We start from the raw sequence: 19,202 nt of genomic DNA on the forward strand, positions 1-19,202 counted from the left end.
ACTGACCTCCACTAACGCTCATATGCGTGTCTCTAACTCATTAAGCTTCTTTGTCAGCCTGAGTAATTCCTTACATTTATCACATGCGAATCCCTCACTGCTGACGGAATAAGCTATAATAAACATGTGGCATTAACATGTGAGGATGCCATGACTTACCGCAATTGTTTGTTGTTGTTGTTGTTGTTGTTGTTGTTGTTGTTGTTGAGCGGCGAGAGTTTGAGAAAGATGTGGTTCGATGTGATTCCCTGTCAGCAGTGGTCAAATCAAATCAAAATCAAATCACTTTTATTGTCACACCACCATATACACAAGTGCAATAGTGTGTGAAATTCTTGGGTGCAGTTCCGAGGTCATAGTAGTCGTGACAGTGATGAGACATATACCAATTACAGTAAACATCAGATTTACAACACAATTTAAAATCTAATATACACATAATTACACACAACACAATATACAAATAATAACATATAATGTACAGTATACAATACACACAATATAGAATACACATTATACAATAAAAAAGTATATATAGTATATATATAGAATGTACAGTAGGTTGTATTGTACTGTATTGACATTCAGGCTGTCGGTTGATAGTAAGTTGTTAAGAGAGAATATAATATAATAATAATATAATTTATGACAGTCCGGTGTGATATATAAGAGTAAGAGTAATAAAGTGCAGTGCTGATGTATTCTGATCGTGGGAGATCAAGAGTTCAAAAGTCTGATTGGTTGGGGGAAGAAGCTCTGGTGCGGGTCCTGATGCTGCGATACCGCCTGCCTGGTGGTAGCAGTGAGAACACCGCCTGGTATATATGTCCTGGAGGGAGGGAAGCTCACCTCCGATGATGTCTCTGGCAGTTCGCACCACCCTTTGCAGTGCTTTGCGGTTGTGGGCGGTGCTATTGCCGTACCAGGCGGAGATGCAGCCAGTCAGGATGCTCTCTACAGTGCAGATGTAGAACTGTGTGAGGATGTGGCAGTTCATTCCAAACTTCCTCAGCCGTCTCAGGAAGAAGAGGCACTGATGAGCCTTCTTCACAAGGGCTTCATGTTAGTTCCTCAGTGATGTGGACACCCAGGAACTTGAAGCTGCTGACTCTCTCCACTGGTGCTCCATTGATGGTGATGGGACTGTGTTCTCTATCTCTTATCCTGAAGTCCACCATAAGCTCCTTTGTCTTACTGACATTGAGGGAGAGGTTGTGCTCCTGATACCAGTGTGTCAGAGTGTGCACCTCCTCTCTGTAGGCTGTATCATCATTGTCAGTGATCAGACCTACCACTGTCGTATCATCAGCAAACTTAATGATGGCATTGGAGTTGTGTGTTGCCACACAGTCATGTGTGTACAGGGAATACAGGAGTGGGCTGAGAACACAGTCCTGCGGGGCTCCAGTGTTGAGGGTCAGTGATGAGGAGATGTTGCTGCCTATTCTAACCACCTGGCGTCTGCTTGACAGGAAGTCCAGGATCCAGCTGCACAGCGTGCTGCTTAAGCCCAGAGCCCAGAGTTTCTCATCATGCTTGGAGGGCACTATGGTGTTGAATGCTGAGCTGTAGTCTACAAACAACATTCTCACATAAGTGTTCTTTTTTTCCAGGTGGGAGAGAGCAGTAGGTATTGTAGATGCAATGGCATCATCAGTGGAGCGGTTGTTGCGGTAAGCAAAGTGCAATGGATCCAGTGAGGGAGGCAGCACAGAGCAGATGTAATCTCTGATTAGTCTCTCAAAGCATTTGCTGATGATGGGGGTCAGAGCAACAGGACGCCAGTCATTTAAGCAAGTTGTTTTGGATTGCTTTGGAACAGGCACAATGGTGGATGTTTTAAAGCATGTGGGGACTACAGACAAAGACAGGGAAAGGTTGAAAATGTCCGTAAAAACACCAGCCAGTTGGTTCGCGCACGCTCTGATGACGCGGTCCGGAATGCCCTCTGGACCCGTGACGTTGCGGATATTCACCCGTCGGAAGGATCGGGTTATATCCGCTACAGAGACAGAGAGTGAACTAACCTCTGTAGCTTCGGCCGCGAGAGCTCTCTCCGCGAGGGCGGTGTTATTTCCCTCAAAACGAACATAAAAATGATTTAGCTCATCCGGGAGAGAGGCAGCAGTGTTCACGGCGGAGTTTTTATTCCCTTTAAAGTCCGTGATGATGTTAATTCCCTGCCACATGCTTCTAGAGTTGGTGGTGTTAAACTGTCCTTCAATCTTGTTCCTGTACTGGCGTTTTGCTGCTCTGATAGTTTTTTGGAGGGCATAACTGGCTTGTTTATGCTCCTCTGCGTTCCCAGAATTAAAAGCGGAGGTCCGTGCATCAAGTGCCACGCGAACATCGCTATTAATCCAAGGTTTCTGGTTCGGATAGATCCGTATTGTTCTGGTCGGAATGACGTCCTCTACGCACTTTCTGATGAAACACATTATGCTATCTCCCAGTCCACGTGAAAAAAACAGTCTTGTAGCGTAGAGTCTGATTGGTCCGACCAGCACTGGATCGTTCTGAGGGTAGGTGCTTCCTGTTTCAGTTTCTGCCTGTAAGCGGGCAGAAGCAGAATGGAGGAGTGGTCCGATTTGCCAAATGGTGGGTGGGGGAGGGATTTGTAGCTGTTCCGGAAGGGAGAGTAGCAATGGTTCAAAACCCGGTCCCCTCGTGTGTTAAAACTAATGTGTTGGTGGTATTTTGGTGCAACTGATTTGAAACTGGCTTTATTAAAGTCCCCGGTCACAATGAACGTGGCCTCAGGGTGCGCGGTTTCCTGCTTACTTATAATCCCATACAGTTCCTTGAGTGCCCGAGACAACATTTTCAAGATGGCAGCGCGCTAGTTTCTCTGGCACATAAGGTGAAAAAGAGCTGTCGGTACTGTGATGGCATTTTCACATCATTGCCGGTACAGCATACTTTTTGTTGGTTTGTATATGTACTGTATATTTAAAAGAAAGTAAGTGGAATGGCCCTAAATATTAATATGAATGATATGAATATTACCCAGCAAGAGCGCTGTGATCATTGGGCTGAAATAATTTTTGAAGTGGAGTAAAGACAGAATAAAGACTGCATTGATTTCAAATAATAATAAAAAAGATTCAAATTTATTCTTACAAACTAGGTACATCACCAGGATCACAGGCGAGCATCAACACAACTTTCTTCAAACAGAAGAGATCTGTCCCACACATCAAAGATGCAATAAGTACGAAATGTACATCAAACTGCTTTTTACTGCCAGAGCTTTGACTGGGACTTTGTATCTGACAAAGGTAGCCATTGACAAAGTATTTGTTTAAATCTCGTCTCTCTCGCGCTGTCTCTCCCTTTTAACTTTCAGATTATTCACAGTTTTGTGATGAAACTGAAGTGGTGATCCGTCTGGTTCTGTCTGTTCTGGTGGGTACTGTCACATTAAAGTTTTTGATTAAGTGTAGGATGTGTGTTACAGAAATAGCTTTAAAGAGACATTACAAAGTGTATTTGCTTTGATGTTGATGCAGGTTTCCTGGAATCTATTATTGACACCCTATAAAGAGTAACAATTATTATGGCATAGCAATTCTTTGAATGGTACGCATCATTTTTAAGGCACATAATGGTATTTCTTGTTCAATTTTACAACCATATTCCATTTGTTTTTGTTTTCCAGAGGTTCTCAAATCCAAAACCGTGTAATATTTGTAACGGATTGTGTTACACTAAATTTTGGCTCAGAAAACAAATCAGATCAGAAGACATCCAGGTTCAGGAATAGAGGTGGTGGCAATTACGAAAGGAGATGGTATTAGGGTAAGTATTTTACTATTTTACTGAACTTTTCCTTTTTGTTATTAGGCCTTGTTCTTTAGATATGTAGTATCTCAGAAATAAAATAAAATAACCAAAAACCATAAAACAACAAAGTAAATTACATCAAATAAACACTGACAGACAATGTATATCACTGTAAATATACCCTCAAAGTATAAGAACAATGCACAATAATATTTTGTTCAGTTTCAGCCAAACCAAATTTAGTATTCAAAAGTATCGATCCATTTCAGATAACACAGGTAATCAGAATCAATTCAAATATAAATATCAAAAGATTTGAGTTCAATATCAAATAGTTCAATATGAGTTCAGAATGGATCAGAGTCAAATATCAAAAGGATTGAAGTTAAGTTTCTAAAGGGTTAAAATACTGATATTAGTTCTTTCCCCCTCAATTTCTGTATTCAAGATTTAGTCCCCTATGAGAGGAACATAGTCTTTGTGATGGAATTCCTTTGACTTTTGCAAAGAAACAGAAAATATACTGTCCTTTACTCTGTGGCTGAAGCCTCTACTTTCTTCCCAAAGTTTGATTTAGGTTGGCTCACCATCAAACCAAGATCAAAATCCAGTTGGACAAAAAAACCTGACCACGTCTGAATATCCACCATTCGGTTACTCAAAGACTTCATAAACACATCGACTGTCATAAGTACAAAGTTATAGTTGATCCTACTGAACGATCTTCTCTCTCAACTGTTTTGAAGAGTTTTAAGAACTATTCTCGAAGTTATATTCAGTTTTTTCCATCTGCAAATTTAGCTTTCATCTAATGTTTCTCCCGTTCACTCTCTCCTCTGACCTCTGCAGTCTGTTAGCTCAACAAGTGGGCGCGACTAACCAACACACATTCTGATTGGTCAGGACATTAGCTCACTCCAGAATTGAGACACTCAGAGATAAAATTTAGAAATATTTCAGTTATGTATATATATTCTGTAATGTTGTGTTCAATAGTGTCATCAGTTATTAAATTTGAATTTTCATTCCCCAAATCTCATTAATTTACATTAATGAATACTCATTTATTTTTTATCTCAGTTAACCTGGGTTACGTATATATTGCATGCTTAGTATATACCAACTTTAGGCTGTATGTGCTATTTGGATTTCCATTGTCATGTTAAAGCTCTTTTCTATGGTATTATACAGTATACACATAGTTTATTTTAATCAAACTCTCTATTTGCTCGAACCATTAAGTTGCTGAAATGGCAATGCAAATTTCCATGTCTTGCTACTAATAAGCAGGCCCAGGTGGAATCTGCAGACTGTTTTGTGCTGATCTGGGATTATATTTTAATATGGTTTAAAGGTTAAACTGAGTTTAGAGTGATACACTGTTCTTGAAAGCATAATCATTTAAAAATTGTTCAATTAGCCAAAATCTTTAATGAAAAAACCTGGTAGGGATGAGGAATTTGCAGATTTTAATTCCTGTGGAAATCCAAGAGACTTCTGACATCTGTAAAGGTCTGCCCATACAGATTCCCTACAGGCTTACTAATGAGTGGGAGGTACAAAAGTAGCACAATCCCAATCATTTCTGTAATGTGATCCAAATTTTCTCCAGGTACTGTATGTACATTCTGATTTTACAGAATCATAGCAGCAGAGAAAAAGTTCAGCACACAGTCATAGTTTGCCAATCTTTATTAAACGGTAATGTTTCTTCAGGCATTTAAAAAATAGAGCTCAGACATCTCAGAATGCACAATCTCCTCTTAATGAAGTTAATAAACGAAGGTTCAGTAGGAACCTGCCCATCTAATCAACTAATTAGTTGTAGTATATATAAGCCGCCACTTACCTCTCCCCTGTGATGGTCCTTTCAGCAATTGGCCCCGCCTCAAACCGAGAAACATGTCCAATTCTATGGAGTTTGAACTCTTCCCGTCGGATGACGAATTCTCCAATCCTCCCGACACTCCACTGCCACCCTCACAGCCCAAACCTGGAAATTCCAACCTTCCTGTTTCAGAATCTCCCCGAGAGCGCATGGGTTGTCAGACCCAGCAAAGGCTCCTTTCTCTCCTCGCAAGAACACCTCAACTTTCCTCAGCCCATCCCCTGATCGCTCAGGCTTCATCTTCATCTTACTCTCACCTGGCAAGTCCTCCAATTCTGGATATTTCAAAATGGACAGTCAACAATTTCTGCCAAGCCCTCTCAGTGGCAAGCGTGGCGTTTTCTCATATATCCACCAAAATCCATTTTTACGACAAGTACCTTCTCAGCCAAAAAAGTTATAGGAAAGCTCCTCCCAAAACAATTTTCCAGTGCTTCTCTACCCGCTCTCAAACTCTTGCAGCACTTTCACTGCCTTGTGTCTCTGCTACCTTTTCTCAAACCTCCCCTCCCCACACCCCAGCCTCTTGCAATTTCAGCTCCTCCTTCACTTCAAATGCCCACCACTTCTGCCTCCCTTGTCACTATGAATCCTCCTTTTTTCCCTCCATCTGTCCCACAAACCTCCATCACCCAAACAAATACCCCTTCCTCGGGTGCAAGATTTTATCCCCAGTCTTCTCTCCTCCATCTTATTTCTATTTTTACCTCAGCTCCTGCCAATTCATCTGCCGCCCCCTTTCAGCAACAACAACTCTCCTTGTTGCTTCCTCCCTCAGTTCCTCCCCTTCACCCTAAACATTCTATTTACTGAATCAATCAGAGCATGAGGATGCCTCCGCAAAATTTTCCGGTTTCAAATCTCCTCCCCTCAGGCCTTCGTCCTTCACACTCGCTTAAACAATTCCTCTCCCAGCTCCTCTCTATGCTGTCGCTATGGACCCACCTTCAGTGTCTACAAACCTCCGCTTTCAAATTCTCACAGGTACAAACATCGATCTAGCATCCCTCATTTCTCCCGTTCCACAAAATGAAACGTTTCACTCTTTGGACTGTGGACTGATAATCATCATTTTGAAAAATTCCGCAACAAATTCAAATCGCGTGCTGACCTTAGCCGAGTTCTGTGTCGCCTTCGAGAAATACACGGAGTTTTCCAACAGGCATAAGGAACTCAATGACTTCTTCTCTATCATAGCCGAGCTATCACTCTCCTTTGGAGGTAGTAATTTCTTCATGTATCACAAACTTTTCTCTGCCAAGTGTGCCACCAGAGTGGTCCAATAGAACCACTGTCCGTACTGGGGAGCACTCGACCTAGAGCTCTACAACAAAGTGTTCTTGGGCTACCGAAATCTCTTTTGTGCCATTTGCAGATCAGTTGATCATCAGACCCCAACATGCCCCTAAATTATTAAAGCACTCCCTCGCAGAAAGCCGAACTGGATGCGAACAGGTCTACCTCTCACGTTCCGCAGTCCAGGAGCTAACTGGTTTCACAGAACACCAGACCTGCCCAATACAAGCACACATTGCTCACACCCACTCTATCTGTCCTGTTCATCAATCATCTACAAAAACAAATAACATTTTAAGAAAGTATCTTTGTACTCTCATCTTTGTCTCTTAACTGGCACTGGAACTTGCAAATCATCCAGACAAAAATTTCACCCAGTATTTGTTAACAGGTTTGAAGGAAGGATTTAACCCAGGTCTCGAAAGCCTTCCAAATGCCAGCCTAATATGCAACAATTTGCAGTCCGCATTTTCCGAACCTGAAACAGTAGATGCCTTAATAGCTAAGGAAGTGGAATCAGGGTTCATGATCGGCCCATTCAACACCCCCCAGCCCAGCATTAACAGTATAATTCCTTAAGAGGAATATTGTCTCGCGATATGCTCTCTCTGCTGGGCCACTTAAAATTCCCCATGCGCATAGTGCCTCAAGGCCACCCGTTTATCTCCCACCATATCTCTCTCGCTTTATCAATTCCAGAATTAGACGACCCCAGAATTAGACCCCAGTTGCAGAGCCGATCTTAATTTATGGATCACTTTCCTCAATCAATGGAATGATCTTATCTTTTTTTACAATGACTTTCTCTCCCCAGCGACATCCAATTATTCACCAATGTGGAACCTTACGTCAGTTTCTGAGGTTATTTCAATGGTAGTTGGATCGCTTCCATCTGACCACCCAAGCTCTCCAATATCCCATCATCAGCCACTTCTTCTGTTAGAGATGTAACCCATCACAGCAGCCTCCCACCTGTGGGGGAGCAAATGGGCATCCAAAAGCATTCTGTTCTTTTGCGATAACTCAGCTACCGTGAATTGCATTAACAAAGGCTGATCAAACTCCCCCGAAATCATGCCCCTGCTAAGTCACCTCATCTGGCTTTTGGCCTGCAACCAATTCATCATCAAAGCCAAACATATCTCAGGAAATAAAAATCTAATTGCTGACGCTTTGTCGCCCTTTCTTTTTCAGAAATTCAGAGCTTTGGCTCCGGAAGCGAACGCAACACCAACCCCAGTCCCTCCATATTCAGAACTGACATTCCATTAGACCATCCGCTGAAACACCTTCACACCTTATCCAAGGACTTAATCATTAACTCTCCCTGTACCCTACAACCCTACTGGACAGCTTGGTGGTCTTTTAGACTATTCCACAGATGTTTCAACCTGCCTTTCCCTAATTTTTCTTCAATCGTGATATCTTCCTTTATCACACACTTGAGCCAAACGAAACATCCAATCTGGAACCATATAGATCCTTCTACCAATCTGCACTTTCTCAGATCAGATATTCCAGATAGCTTCTTCTCTAAAAATGATTCTAAATAATGTTCAGTGAAATTCAAGTGGTACATGAAATGTGACAGAGAAGGAAGTGGTTTATTCTAGTGGTATGTGATCTGCAGTGAGGTCTGAAGTTGTATGAAACCACTTTGTGGAAACGTTGTGAAAAAGCTGACAACAAGAACAATACAAACAAAAGTTGCCACCACAGTGCTAGGATTGTTGCAAAGGTGTTTTGCTATGTAGTTGCTTCCAGGTGGTTGCTAACTGGCCCAAGACAAAAGAAAGCACCACAATCTCTGTTCCCTAATGACTCGAGTCCCTTCCTCAATGTAAATCTATTTTTGGGATGTGTTATCAGATAATTTAGAAAAATAAAAGCACACTTCTTCTCAACAAGCTGCATGATTTGAGGCTTCATGTGTAAAAAAACAAAAACAGAACTTGATATTTTATTTCAAATCTTTGTGTGTGTTTTCTTTGCCTTTGATAGGAGCACCTGACAAAATACATTTTTGAACTGTAAGTAAATTAATAACACAGATTTACATTTAGATTATACAGTAATTTGCTATGTAAGCACTGACTGCGTGAGTTACACAGGCTCTGTCCCAAAATCTAGTAAACTGCATGCCAAGGCAGTACTTCACGGTCTCAAATTGGAAGTACTTGATTATGATGCCCCTTAGGATACCTCCAAACTCTGAGGCAGGACTGCATGTAGGCCTACCCTTGATAGATACAGCAGTCCCACATGCCACATTGCATTGCAACGTGAAAAAATTCCAGAAGAGCTTGAGTTACCATAGCAAATGCATGCTCATTTGTATAATGAGAACATTTGAATTCAGTGCTGAGATAAAAATATCAATATTTATAAATATACTATAAATATTAAAGAATTTCAGTTAATTAAAGATGCATTATTTCACCCAAAATTCATGTGTGCTAGGTATTATTATTAATACTATGTCTACTTGGTAGCATAATTACATGCTCAAGTCAGAATCAGCTACTTTGCCTGACATCCTGTTTACGTAGAAGCGCAACAAAGTTGCTGCCTTTCAGGCTTATGCCAAAGAAATCACTTAAGACATTCTTTATTATTAGGATTTATTTTATGTACACAGCTGCCAACATAGAGGCGTAAAGTCGGCTCACACGGTTTTAATCCGGAGCCAGTTTAAACAGCACGGACAAGATTAAACTTGAAAAGCATTGAAAACAATGATTACCTGTGATCTGGATTATCATCAATATTACAGTCATAAACAAAACACATCTTGAAAGTGTTCTCATTGTCTCATTGGTGTAACTTAATGTAGTCAGGTTGATTCAGACATGTTTAATCAAACCAGTTAATTTAGATGTTAACACATGAAGCACATTTTTTAGGTTAACATTTTGAATCAATGAGAGATCAGAAAGAGAAGAAAAGCTTTGGTAAAATGTTCATTGTTGAAAGGCACCTGGTTACCACCTAACAGCTGATTTCATGGGCAGTGTCACTTCCTGATGAAAGTCAGAGATACAAAAGATCTTCACTAAATGTTCATTCTGCTCAGATGAGTTCCAGGTTATTCACTGAGAAACAAACTCAACACAATACCTGTTAAAATGCTCTTCAGCATATGGGCTTTCATTATATTTTTCATCGGTGTAAAAGGTAAGGTATTTTAACTCTAGTATTTTTCTACTATTGTTTTAGTGGTTGTGGTCACTGGTCAAGTGGCTTGCTTGAACATTTTTAACATTTGGTAGTCAATGCATGCTGCACGCTGTCATGCACATCTTGACCAGTACTCAAAACAATTAAAGTTCACCAAACAATAAAACGTGTGTAAAATGACAGCAGTTTAGAATAAAGGCAAACTCTTATGGTGGGCTAGTCACATAAAGCTGATCGCACATTCATAACATGCATGAATGGTCAAAACATGTCATTGTTTTGCAAATAAACCATTTCCATCAGCTTAATGCACATTTTAACTAATGCAAAACTCTACAAAATCCACCTCCTCCAAGCACATTCAATTTTAAGCGAATTTAGAAAGTTTATTCGCATATCAAGCATTTCCATTCACAACTTCTTATGCGTAATTTTAAAATGCACATCAAATAGGCTTTAAATACACAAGGATTAACAAGGTAACAAGACTAATTAACAAGATGCACCTGGTAGAAATCAAGGAGAGACAAGACCCCAAAACTAAACTTCAAAATAAAAGACATGACATACAAACTTGAACAAAAGCCTACAAATACGTGCAATAACTTGACAAATTTTCACCATTTCTAATCATATTCCATGTATTCTCCCAATTAGAGAATATCATTTTCTATGACATCATGAAAATGTATAAGCTGCAACTTCTTAAATTCATGTCAGCTACACATTTTAGCACAAAATTTAAATTGTAACACAATATTGTCACATAAATATAATATTTTTCCACATAAAGCCCAACATTTAGCTGCAGTTCCCTTCAAGCTCCTAATGAGAGCTACAATGTCCAAATTACCTCCTTAGGCTTAAGACGTCGGGATACCCATGGGCACAGATGTCTTAACGGGCCCAGTGTGGAAATCACAACGTGACAAAGACCTCTCCCATTTGTCTCAACAGTGCTGTCACACACAGTTTAGAAAGTGTTAATTTTAATGTAATCAGAGTGATTTTATCATGTTGTGATGTGTTCTTCAAGTGAACTGTAGATATTCATACAAATATAATTTGTTGTAAAATACTTTTGTTTGTGATACGGTTGTCAAATATCCACCGGTAGCAGCACATTTTCTACAGCATTATTTACAGGTGTATGGCCTTTCAAACAGGATATAAGGACTAAAATATGCGACAGTGCAGTCTGTACACAACACTGTATTTTAACAATACCACTACAAACAGGCTTATATAGCCTACTATTACATTTATAATCAGTATCCACTATAGCTTTCCAGCCTCTTCAGATCATGCTATCGTAAGACAATTCAGTAAACACAAGCAACAGAAGCAACATATCAAGTTCAGTAAAATTAACCGTGTTCTTACCTCAGATTTCGAGAAAAGTCTTCCACAATGTCATTAAAGTTCGGTCCTCTCAACAGTTTGTTTTTTATAGCAACTACAGAAAGCAACTTGCTTTTCTATTTTTCTTTAAATAGATCCAATTGGTTGTGGGTTTTACATTCATTTTCTTATTTATTTATTTTTTAAACATGTTATTTTATACTTGTATTATGCAATTATTTCCCCTCACCACTAAGCAGCATTTGGCAATTATTAATTAATAACAATTGAAAAACGAATCATATGACAAAGTGTTCAACATTGCTCTGTTACTGTAAAATAATGACTATTTTTAAAAAAAATATCAGATGTAATTCTAGTAAATGTGCCATTTCTGCATCTCATCAGGGCCCCCTGCTGGTCAAAAGGCCAGGGGCAAATGCCCGGTAGGCAGAGAAGAATTGGGCAGGCCTGTGCCTTAATCCATCCCTGCTTTTACAGTCCCAGCAACAACCAAAAAAAACTCACTTACATTTTTTTTTTTTACATCACACGAAGAAATGAATCACCTTCTTTCAGCTTGCCTCTATAAAATTTCTAACTTACAAAACTGATTGCATTGAGGGGATAGTAGGTTGCAACAGCAGCATGCAAAGTTATTATCATAGCAGCCATGTACATTTGAAGTACATACACTTAGGTAGAAGTCATTAAACTCATTTTTTAACCACTCCACAAACTATAGTTTTGGCAAGTCGTTTAGGTAGTTTTTCCAACAATTGTTTACAGACAGATTGTTTCACTTTTAATTGACTATATCACAATTCCAGTGGGTCAGAAGTTTACATACAGTAAGTTAACTGTGCCTTTACGCAGCTTGGAAAATTCCAGAAAATTATGTCAAGCCTTTAATCAATTAGCCAATTAGCTTCAGATAGGAGGTGTATGGATTTGGAGGTGTACCTATGGATGTATTTTAAGGCCTATCTTCAAACTCAGTGCCTCTTTGCTTGACATCATGGGACAATCAAAAGAAATCAGCCAAGACCTTAGAAAAAAAAATTGTGGACCTCCACAAGTCTGGTTCATCCTTGGGAGCAATTTCCAAACGCCTGAAGATACCACGTTTATCTGTACAAACAATAGTACGCAAGTATAAACACCATGGGTCCACGCAGCCATTATACCGCTCAGGAAGAGACACATTCTGTCTCCTAAAGATGAACGTAGTTTGGTGAGAAAAGTTCAAATCAAGGCTGCTCAGCAAGGAAGAAGCCACTGCTCCAAAACCACCATAAAGAAGTCAGACTACAGTTTGCAAGTGCACTTGGGGACAAAGATCTTACTTTATGGAGAAATGTCCTCTGGTCTGATAAAACAAAAATTGAACTGTTTGGTCATAAATGACCATTGTGATGTATGGAGGAGCCGAAGAACACCATCCCAACCGTGAAGCATGGGGGTGACAGGATCATGTTGTGGGGGTGCTTTGCTGCAGGAGGGACTGGTGCACTTCACAAAATAGATGGCATCATGAGGAAGAAAGATTATGTGGATATATTGAAGCAATATCTCAAGACATCAGCCAGGAAGTTAAAGCTTGGTCACAAATGGGTCTTCCAAATGGACAATGACCCCAAGCATACCTCCAAAGTTGTGGCAAAATGGCTTAAGGGCAACAAAGTCAAGGTATTGGAGTGGCCATCACAAAGCCCTGACCTCAATCTGATAGAAAATTTGAGGGCAGAACTGAAAAGCGTGTGCGAGCAAGGAGGCCTACAAACCTGACTCAGCTACACCAGTTCTGTCTGGAGGAATGGGCCAAAATTCCAGCAACTTATTGTGAGAAGCTTGTGGAAGGATACCTAAAACGTTTGACCCAAGTTAAACAATTTAAAGGCAATGCTACCAAATACTAACAAAGTGTATGTAAACTTTTGACCCACTGGGAATGTGATGAAAGAAATAAAAGCTGAAATAATTCTCTCTACTAATATTCTGATGTTTCATTCTTAAAATAAAGTAGTGATCCTAACTGACCTAAGACAGGGAATGTTTTCTATGATTAAATGTCAGGAATTGTGTAAAACTGAGTTTAAATGTATTTGGCTAAGATGTATTTAAACTTCTGATTTGTACATAGTAGCCATTTGCTGAAAGTCAGTGAACCAGCTGAAACCAGATCTAAATTCATTTTAGAAAATTGTGGGAATATGTGACACACACCCAGAGAAATCCTGGTTCACCTTAAATGAACAGGCAGGTGGGGTGTCATTATGCAGCAACTCAAAGTGTGAACAGCAGAGAATAAGTCATTATGGTAGTGTGCAAAACCATACAAAACAAAATAGGAATACTCAATATATATACCTACTACATGTCAACAGAAAGTTAAATTCTCATAGTGGATTAGGGCAGACTAAGTGGGCCAGTTTTGGTAGTAGTTTAGTAATTGTTGGAAGGGACATAGGCAATGTTGAGATATTCGATTCCTTGTGGAAAAAGCTGTTTACTCACTGTTGGGCCTTTCTAGTAAAACAACACAGCGATGTTGTTGGTAAAGACACTCTGTACCTCATATCTGTCGAATTAATCTGCTCATACTGATCTTGTTGTGTCTTCTTCATGAAGGTGGTGTTGTTCTGGTTCCTAGAAAGGTCCTGTGTTGTGAACCCTCAGGAACATGAAGCTGTTGTTGATGGTTTCCATCTCAGCACCATTTAAAAGCAAGGGAACTGATCTGCTGAGTACTTCCTGAAGTTCAAGAAGTCTTCAGCAGTTAACAACAACAATTAAGTGCTTTAAAGTCACGAAACGGCATTCACAAACCATGTTACTTCTGTAATGTGATGTATTCACAGTATGTATAATATTCAACAAAGTAAATGTAGGGCTGGACTTGACAGGAAATTGAACAGATCTTAAAAATTGGGCATTGAATTTTAACAAGGGCTCAGGATTTGGCTGGTCAGTTGCATCAGTGACCCCTGGTGGCACAAAAGCACCTTTCTCCTTTGGCCATGTTAAACAACAATACGTAAACAACAGTTGGCCAATTTAGAGGGCTCTTATGAAGCATGAAATGGACTTTTTCCCTTTCTGACACATTTTATGTCACAAATCAGGATAGTTCCTACTGAGCATTTATGTTCTGGTGATTTGCTCAAAAAAAGGCAAAATGGTCAAATAAGCATATTTATTTGTTAGATCATACCTGTATGCCACTGGCTAAATTTAATATACAATGTAATGAGGTCATGTCATGAGACAACAATGTTGCATTCTATTGTTTTGATTTTTTTATTGTTGCAGACTGCTTCACATACTATTTAAAAATGGAATCCCTAACGGAAAATTCAGTTTAAGCTGGTAGCTGTGTTTTGGAACATGGTTGGTTTCTAGCTGGTCATGAGCTGGTCTAAGCTGGTCATTAGCTGGTCCAAGCTGGGAGACTAGTTTAGACCAGCTACCAGCTTGTCATACCAGCTGGAGGTGGTCATGCTGTTTTTTGGAACATGGTAGCTGGTCGACCAGCTAAGGACCAGTTCGGACCAGCTCATGACCAGCTTGGACCAGCTACCATGTTCCAAAACCTAGCTACCAGCTTAAGCTGAATTTTCCAGCAGGGATAAGCAGTTTGCAAGTATTCCACACCAAACATGACAACTTTTATTTTCTTATTTCCTTTTGTTTTTATGTATTTATTTATTTTAAAGACTTAAAGGGATAGGTCAGACAAACATCTCTTTAAGACCTCATCTCAAATGGCTTAATGCATTGAACTAATGCTGTAGTTCAGGTGGCTGAATGTAGTTGAAGCTTATTTGCTGGCAGTGTAACCACTATTTAACCCATTTTAATATTGTTTCAGATGTAGTGAATGGTAAATGGGATGAGTTAAAGATTGTGATGGAGGGAGAACGACTGACCTTGCAAACAAAAGGTCTAAAGAGTGAACTAAAGAGTCTTGATGAAGCAGTGTGGCAGTTTGGAAGTGAAGAACGAACTATCCGTATTGCACAGATGTATCAAGGGTTTGCACCCTTTTATGAGGGGAAATTCATTGACAGACTGTACTTGGACCAACAGACTGGATCACTGACCATTTGGAACATCAGCACCAGTGAATCTGGACTTTATGAAGTGTCTCTCACCATCAATGGACAAAAATCAGAGAGGAGGTTCAGAGTTGATGTTTATGGTAAATTTTTGAGATTACTATTAATAACTGTCAGGACAATTTAAGTAAAAGATTTTGTCCCATAAATTGTCAAATTAAAGACAATGGCTATGTTTTTTCTTGTCTTAAAGTACCTGTTTCTATACCTGCCATCAAAAGGAGATTATTGGTTGGTGCAAACCAAACTCAGGGTGAGTCACCCTCATCCTTAAATCGATCCATTAAGCAGATGCTTTTATTCGAAGCCATTTACAAATGAGCAGTAATCAAATCCAAGAGTTCAAAGAGCTACAATACAAAGTTCCATGCCGAATCGGAAAATACAAGCTAAAAAAATATATTTTTACATGGCATGTATCGTGGCAGTTTCCAGGTGAAATGAACACTAGAGGTGCTACAACAATGACTTTTATTCCCTTTTACACAAATCATGAGTAAAACAGCAGATTAGCAGTTCTTAAACACTTTTCGCCCTGTTCCTCACACAATGCTATCTTGACATCAAAACACTTACTACAGCGCGTTTACCTTACATAATAAACACCATTTACAAGCTTGTTCGGGTGGGATTGATTTGTGTGGTAGCTCAACTGATAGAGTGTTGCACTTGCGATGCAAAGGTACGAGTCCTGAAGATCACACGTGTCGACACTTGAGCCAAAAGTGTCATAGAAGCACCACAAAATTATGTGAATTGTGTTTTTACACATTTGCCTTGTTCTATCGATTAGGTTTAAGGTTTAGGATAGGGAGAATAAGGCAAAAATAGGTTTTGCTGATTTAAACTATAGAGCATTAACCTTATCTGTTTGGGAGAAAATTAATAAAAATAAAAAACTGGCTTTTAGTGCCACACAGTAGGCACTTCACCTCGGATTTGCCACGATATGTGTAATAATTTTGTAAAAATGTAGCTACACAGACAATTCATTTTTATGAGATCAGGTTGAAATTATCAACGTGACAAAAGCCTAATAGGAAAATGTAAAATGCTGTGAACACATAAACAACAGCAGAAGTGTGATTTACTTGCCTAAAATGTGGAACAAACAAGGGCCAGACATTGAATTAGTATTATCCATATTATCGAGTGAGAGATGTAAAATTTTGGCAAAATACCATAGAGTTTGATTTGGACACATTGCCTTTGACTTCAACAACAAAAGATTTGGGAAGCGTATTCTTCCTTTTGGTAAGTCTATTTATTTTGCTATCTGCATTTAAGCAAGATTATATGGATTGTTGGATTAAATTTGCATGCTTTGTGAGCAAGAACTTGTTTCTGAAGGGAGTCAAACTCCATTAAGACAGATAGAAGATTGACAGAAGACTACCTGAACTTTGAAATTTTAAGAATTATTCTTTCTAAATGGGTGTCCACCAGATACATCACAAGAGATGGAGGAATTCTGTTCTGTGTTCTGCTCTGTAAGAAATGATCGAGACGTGTTCATCTCTTGGTATAAAGAAGGTGAAATGTTGAATCAGACCAGAAGTTCAGATCTCAGCATCAACCTCAGTCTACCGTTACACCTCCATTATAATGATACACAGAACTACAGCTGCACAGCTGCAAATCCAGTCAACAATAAGACCATCTATCTTGACATGAAACACTTCTGCCCACATTATGATGGTACGTAACTACACTTCTTGCCACAATAACCTCAAGCAACATCAAAACAAATCCATTTAATATCTGTCTCTCACTTAACTTTCAGATTGTCAACAGTATTGTGGTGATATTGAAGTTGTGCTTCGACTGGTTCTGTCCGGTCTGGTGGGGATTGCCACTGTTGTGTTTCTGGTTGAACACATGAGGTTCCAGGGAAGCGTTCCATCTTCTGTGAGCTCATAATACTTTCATTAGAGGTTATTAGTGGAACCAAAGTGAATAGCAAAACTAAAGATTGTTCCAACAGGTTTCCAGCATTTGGACAAACAGGTAGTCAACAAAATTACCTTACCTTTAAAAATATAATTGACAGCTTTAAAAAATGTTAAATTGTTACAAATCATTAATATAGATTTTTATTTTTAGATTTATATATATGTATGATGTACTGTAAATATTTTTAAATAGTCATTCATCCATTTGTCACCAAGTCATTTTCATTGTGTGTAGCTTTAAAATCTCAAATTGTGTATCACATGACCAGAATATGTACTCACCTTCATCCCAAAATGAAAATTGTCATCATTTACTCACCCACATGCGATTCCAAACCTGTATGACTTCTGTGAAACACAAAATGAGAAATAAAGTGCTGTGGAAAAGTATCTGCCCCCATCCTGATCTATCTCGTACTAAATTGTTTCAAAAATGTAAACAAGGTCTAACATAAAACAAAGGCAATCTAAGTAAACACAAAATACATTTTTTAAATGATAATGTTATTTACTGAAGCAAAAAAGTTATCCAATACCAACTGGGCCTGTGTAAAAAATTATTTGCCCCCTTAGTTACTAAATCCCCAAATCTATGAAACTGCATTCATAATGGGGTTCAGCTGGACTAGACACACCCAGGCCTGATTACTGCCAGCCCTGTTCAATCAAATCAACAACTACATAAAACTTTTTCAGCAGCATGAAGTTTGCTAAAAGGTCTCACCCAATAGCACACTATGCCAAGGTTGAAAGAAATTCCAGAAACGATGAGGAAAAAGGTGATTGAAATACATCAGTCTGGGAAGGGTTACAAAGCTATTTCAAAGGTTTTGGGACTCCAAAGGACCACAGTGAGAGCCATTATCTCCAAATGGAGAAAACTTGGCACTGTAGCGAACCTTCCCAGAAGTGGCAGACCTTCCAAAATTCCTCCAAGAGCACAGCGACGACTCATCCAGGAAGTCACAAAAAAGCCAAGGACAACATCCAAGGAACTGCAGGCCTCTCTTGTATCAATAAAGGTCACTGTTCATGACTCCACTATCAGAAAGACACCGGCCAAAAATGCCATCCATGGAAGAGTGGTGAGGTGAAAACCACTGCTAATCAAGAAGAACATTAAGGTTCTTCTGAATTTTGACAAAACACACCTTGATTATCCTCAAACCTTTTGGGAGAATTTTCTGTGGACGGATGAGTCGAAGGTGGAACTGTTTGGAAGACGGGGGTCCCGTTACATCTGGTGTAAATCAAACACAGAGTTCCACAAAAAGATCATCATACCTACGATCAAGCATGGTGGTGGTAGTGTGATGGTGTGGGGATGCTTTGCTGCTTCAGGGCCACTTGCAATAATTGAGGGAAACATGAATTCTGCTCTCTACCAGAACATCTTAAAGGAGAACATCAGTCATCAGTCCGTGAGTTGAAGCTCAAGCACAACTGGATTATGCAGCAAGACAATGATCCAAAGCATAGGAGTAAGTCCACCTCTGAATGGCTCAAAAGAAGCTAAATTAAAGTTTTGGAGTGACCTATTCAAAGTCCTGACTTGAACCCGATTGAGATGCTGTGGCAGGACCTTAAACGGGCATTTCATGCTTGAAAACCCTCCAATGTGGCTGAACTAAAGCAGTTCTGCGAAGA

This window comes from Myxocyprinus asiaticus, chromosome 28 (genome assembly GCF_019703515.2).
Source record: "Myxocyprinus asiaticus isolate MX2 ecotype Aquarium Trade chromosome 28, UBuf_Myxa_2, whole genome shotgun sequence".
NCBI classification, from domain to species: domain Eukaryota; kingdom Metazoa; phylum Chordata; class Actinopteri; order Cypriniformes; family Catostomidae; genus Myxocyprinus; species Myxocyprinus asiaticus.